The 6,000-nt window shown below is 37.5% G+C and overlaps 1 protein-coding gene across 27 annotated transcripts in view; it reads left to right on the top strand.

Annotated features, from left to right (window-relative positions):
• The window catches only part of NRXN1 (neurexin 1), a 1,133,918-nt gene that overhangs the window by 431,704 nt on the left and 696,214 nt on the right, over positions 1-6,000 (top strand). The window lies entirely within an intron of this gene.

Raw genomic sequence — 6,000 nt, 5'->3', positions numbered from 1 at the left:
TAGTAGTCTGTAAGTCACAATTAAGATCTGCATGGGTAGTTGTGTATTAGCTATACAAGGAAGCCAAGCACAAAAAAATATTGGGTGTAGAGTGAAGTTAAATGCCTTGCTCATTTTTACTTAAATGTCTATGTGTTATTTATACAGTGGTGACTTGGAAAAAAAATTAAAAATTCAGCTACAAGAGAGGCTGCATAAAACAAAAACAAATGAGTCTGTATGATGAGATGATTTTGTTCTTATGTTTTAAATGTGTTCTAAAGAAGTAAAGCTATTTCATTTGTTATCTGATAAGCATACTTGATATTTACCTGAGCCAAACTATCAGACAAAAAGATATCAGTAATTTCATCCCTCATTCTCAGCTGCCCTTATCTATTATAACTCTTGATAGAATTGGAACTTGGCGGGGTACAGGGAGAGAAAGATCGGGAAGTCCTTGAATTTCAACTTATATTAATATTTTTTCCATACAAGCTGCCTGTTTTCAATCAGGTACAACCCAGTTTCTTTTGGCTGCTAGAATCAGAGACTTCTGTTGCATTCTATGGCTGCAGTTTAATGGTATAGAGCTCCAAATGTAAAGTTGAATAACTTTGAATTTATGAATGATTTGCCATGGGTGCTATTTCTAAGCAGTTATATACTTTGGTTTATTCTAAGGAAAATATTCTAATCATATAAACTCGATTCAGATAAACATCAGTGAAGAACGGCCACTGCTTAAGTTATCCTTGCCTCTCTTCCATTTATGAATATATACTGGTTTGCCCAGTATGTGGATGTATATAGAAGAATCCTAAGAGGGATTTGAAAATGCTAGTCTTAACAAATATAAGGAGGTGCAGTTTTCTGAAAAGTTGAATTTAACCATATTTTGTGGTGAGAGGGATTGATTTCCTCCCAGAGAATAACTTTTACCCTTAATAAATATGTAGCATGACCCAGGACTTTGCTAAGTTCTGTGGGCATAATAAAATAATTATTATTTTCATTATTATAATAATAGTACTGGCATATTCTGAACTCTTATTTTGTGCTTGCTGCTCTCCTAAGAGTTTTACAGGGATTTCCACAGTACAAGTAGTAATTTTATTATCTGCATTTTTCAGAGAAGGTATCAGGTTTTGGAGCAGGTAAGTTTCTTGAGGAAGTTTCACAGCTAACAAGTATTAAAGCCTAGAGCTTAATCAAAGAAATCTGATTTCAGACTCTGTTGTGTTCTTAACCACCTAATACGGTGTCCCAAAAGAAATGTCTGTTGGGGTCCCTGCCATAGGAGACTGTGCAAACCCTTGAGTCTCTTAAAAACAGAAACAGCTTTTGTAAATATATAATAGACTGTGATGAGGGACTAAATTGTGCGGCAGAGTTATGCCCTTTGGAGTCCAAGAGATTGAAATAATTAAGAGATCTAGTAGACAAGGAAGATACACAAAAGAGTAAGAATATGAGAGTCTTGATGGATGACTGTTTGGTATAGACAGGGAATAGAGAATATGTTCCAGACTGGGGAGAAACATGGTAAAAAAAATAATAACTACATTTCATGATAAGATGCCTAAAATCCCTTTATGGTTAAGAGGACTGTGAAAGGGGTGCACAGAAGCACACCCCCACCCACCCCATTTCCTCACTGTTACTATGAACAGGCCAACCTAGAGTCAGTCCATAGGTTCTGCTTTATCTATGGAAAGTCAGTCCTGCTGCGGACTAGAAAAAGGAAAGGAGATCTAAGGGATCTAAGCTTGAATGTAGCTAAAGAGCTCTTTGGGGTATTCAGTAAAAAACATGAGGTTTTCTGTAGTGAACACTCAGGTTTAGCTGAGTCTCGTTGTCTTCTGACAGTTCAGCGTGGCAGGACAACTTTTTGAGTGTAGGAAGCTGCAGTGGATTGCTGTGCTCTGAAATTATAGTTTCAGATTAAACTGTACTTCAGATTAATGTCTGTAATGTTTAAATGTTAATGAGTAGTAGATACACTTTAGAACTCATCTATTTTTAATTGGTTTTTCAATCACAAAAATCACTATAGCAAAAATAAGCCAAGTAGTCTTCCATATGACATTTAATTAGCCCCTCCTGAGTCCATGCAATGCAGGTTCACTCATGTCATTATCTCTACAGGTTTTGGATTGATATCATTCATCCTTATTGATTGGGTACCTCCCATGTCTCTCACTTCCACAACCTGGGGGATGTGTATAGAGCAAGTGCTGCCAGTTTGTTTTTGTTTTTGCTTTGTTTTTGATATGTTATCTCTTTCCTTCATTTCCTCCTGACATACTAGAGATACTAGAAGGTAGAAGGGTATAGGCATAATCAGCCTGTAAATGACAACATACTTTACTTGGAGGGCTTTTGGATGGGTCATAGTTTCCATCCATGTCTGAATTACTATTTAGAATGCCCTGCTCTTCCTACTTCTGAGATGAAATTGTGACCAACTGTCATAGATTTGGAGTTAAATCACCTCATTTCAGGTAAATGAGCTTTGTAGAGTTACTAAAAAGAGAGAAACTGCCCATGTTCATTCTCACCACATGTGATAACAGTAAGCCCATGTAAACCTTCCTTAAGTTTCCATAAGCATTCTGCCCTGGAGCACATGGCACATAAATTCGTTTTTCAATCTGTTGTGCAACCCTTTGAAGATGACTAATCCTGGGGCATATACTAGTAACACCATGTCTGAAGTCATAGAAGAAATTTTGGAGGGTTAGAATAAGAAAGATCCTGGAAATCATTCTCCAAGTCCAGTCTTCTTATTTTGGAAATGGAGAAGCAGACCTAGAGTAGTCACCTGACCTACCCAAGAGCAATGAAGGGGTAACAGGAGTAGAACACAAAGTACTGTCCGATAAAAGAGAATATCTGAATGGCTGACTCTGTTTTATTGCAAACAGTGATCTCAAGACAAAAAGATGGCCTGCCATCCTCACTAATTCACACCTTCGCTCTTTAAAGTGGAAAAAAAAAAAAAAAGGACATTACTCAACATGATGATACAACCCATAATCTAATGTTCATTCGAAGCAGTTAGGGCTTTCCCTGTATGGCATTTGAAATGAGACTAAGCTTGCATGTAAGACAACCAAGCCTCAGTAAGAAAAGTGTTGTTATACTTTAGTGACAATCAAATTTCAAACTGAAGTAAAATTAGCTTAACATAGTTTGGCAAAACCTAACCTTAGTTTGTTGAGAGAGAGAGAGAGAGAGAGACCTTGAATGGCCAGGAATTTATAATAAGACAATCAAAGTATTTTTAAAAAATATTTAAATTTTCATCATAAGTAAATAAAAATGTCTTTAAAGAAATGTTTGAGCTCAGTGAAAATGACTTTCAGGGATATAAATTTGAGAATAAAGTACAAAATTGTAAGTAATAAATTACCATTATATAGCCCACATCTATGAGATTCCTAGAGGGTGATAGGTCTTTAAAAATATGCTTTGTAGGCTGACTTTTACAAGAGCAATGCTAACTGTGCTTTGGCAGAAACATTTGTTTATATTTTTTTGCATTTTTTATAACACTGAGTAAAGCTGAATTATATGTTGCTTAAGAATTGGTGCTCACTTGGGGCACCTGGGTGGCTCAGTCGGTTAAGCATCCAGCTTCGGCCCAGGTCATGATCTCGCGGTCTGTGAGTTCAAGCCCCGCATTGGGCTCTGTGCTGACAGCTGAGAGCCTGGAGCCTGCTTCAGATTCTGTGTCTCCCTCTCTCTCTCTGACCCTCCCCCGTTCATGCTCTGTCTCTCTCTGTCTCAAAAATAAACGTTAAAAAAATTAAAAAAAAAAAGAATTGGTGATCACTTTAAGTTAAATTTAATTTTTCTAGCAAGCCATATTTGAGTGATTGCTACAATAGGAGAGGAAATTGGAGGAGCCTACAGAAAGGCAAATCACAGTATCAGAGTGAGGTTCTTGCAGTCTATCTGAAGACACCTACAGTCCTGTCCATTCACATTAAACTACTTGGAAAACTATTTTTCTGTATAAACGTATCCCAGTTGATTCCTAAGGTGCTCATTAGAGAATTTTTTTTAATCTTCAAAGATAGATGAAAATCTCACTAATCCTTGTTTCTATCCCAATATTTTGACCATGAAGGCTTCTGTAGTAAATGACTTACAAGGAAGGATCATGCCACTTCCTCATTAATCTTGCCTGGGAATCTACCCCTGCTATTATGCATTTCTTAGTCTCTTTGTGCCTCCAAAAATGCTTTGAAACACCTATTTCCCCCCTGCGGTGAAGATTATTTAACAGAGTTTGCTGGTAGGGAAATGAAAGTGAAGAGGGAGGAAAGATAGGATTGTCTTCAATAAAACAACTTAGAATCTTTTATTTGAAGTTTGTTTTTAGCCATATGTACCTGCTGGAAGTTTTCCATCAGTTTGTTTGAGTGGAGATGCTACCTATGCGAGACAATTTAGAATGTCACCACTAAGTGATTTGGGATAAGCCTAAAGAAGGATTCTAGAAAAAAAAAAAAAATAGAGAAATGCTAGCGGGAATTAAATCCCTACTGAAAGTTTCATCAAACTAATTAGATCAGCTCAGCCTTTAATTACACTGAGAAGCTTTTAGCGCTAAAAATTTGGAAGATGTTATGTGGTGGATGAGATTCAGAAAATATCCTCTTATGTAAGCATCCCCCCCACCCCGTTAAAAAAATAGTTGATTCCTCCACATAATCAGCATGGTCCTCTCTGCCATTGACAGTGCCAGCCCTGAAATTCCCATGGGTGCCAGCGTCAGCACTGGGAAAGAGGTACTATGTATCCTTTGTGTAAACACCTCTTAATTCCTACCTTTCTTCTTTTGGACAACAGAGACGTTTAGACAGTTGTGAAAGTTTCTGAATTTAAACCCTTGTGGTAGAAGTAGCTCATCAAATGTGTGTCCTCAGGTGTCCTTCTGTTCTTAGTTCCCTCTTTGCTCAGGGAAGAATGGAGTGCCTGTCAGTTACATGTAAGAACAAAGATCCATGGCAGAATTTGCTTTTAAGTTATCTTAACAAGTTTGAAAGAGAAGGCTTTGTGACCTCTTGTAGAAATTTGACCTAGCAGGAATGTGGAGAGTAAAGAGGTCTTCTCTCGTGTCTGTAAATCATGCAACTTGGGAAGAGGAAGGACGTCTTTAGTTGGGAGGACCTATTCATATGAGCTCCAAAGTCATGATTCAACACATTTCTCCCCAGGTTTTCATTTCCTCCCAGGTCCCTGATACCTATACATATGTTCTGCCTTTGCTCTCTTGCTGTGCTATCCCAGTCTGTGCCTTGGTAGGTAGCATTTTACGGTTTACACTGCCCTCTCTCCATGCCTCATTCACTCTCTCAGGAAGGGAACTGCGTTTTGCATTCCCTTATCACTTCTTCCTAGACATTTTCCATTCAGATCTGAATATATTTTACTCACTGTATTATTATATAACTGGGGATAATACCACCTTAATTATATTTGGTAAAATGTCCTCATTTGAACTAATTACTTAAAATTAGGTTTTGCTAATGATCTCAAAATAATTGACTGCAAAAAAAAATAGAGAGAGATTCCTATTCCTAACACGAGGACTCACCAATTTTCTGGGGGCTGACTTTCTAGAGGCAGGGTCTTGGCTTAGTGACTCACAAGAGAGCTTGGTTTAGTCCAACAGGAAAGGAGGCAGATTGGCCTGAAGGGTTCTGGTCAGACGTTCTTGTCTAGAAAGAAAACAAGTTTTCTCCATCAGATTTAAACAGCAGAAGATGGCAATTTACAAGAAAATGAGATAGAATTTTGGGAATGTCAAAGAATTTGACAAAATCTTACGTGCCATAAACCTGATTTATTACATGCCCTGACTAATTTCTTCCAGATCTTGGAAATACTGAAATGTTTTTAACTCTTCTGCTGTAACAAAGTGTCAGCACTAAAATGCAAACAGGTCAATTACCATGGCCTCATTTCATTTGCAGGACAGCAGACCACAACTTTTTTTAAGTCAGAAAA

The sequence above is a fragment of the Leopardus geoffroyi genome, chromosome A3 (assembly GCF_018350155.1).
Source record: "Leopardus geoffroyi isolate Oge1 chromosome A3, O.geoffroyi_Oge1_pat1.0, whole genome shotgun sequence".
Classification (NCBI taxonomy): Eukaryota; Metazoa; Chordata; class Mammalia; order Carnivora; family Felidae; genus Leopardus; species Leopardus geoffroyi.
This window is presented reverse-complemented; position numbering and strand designations above follow the sequence as displayed.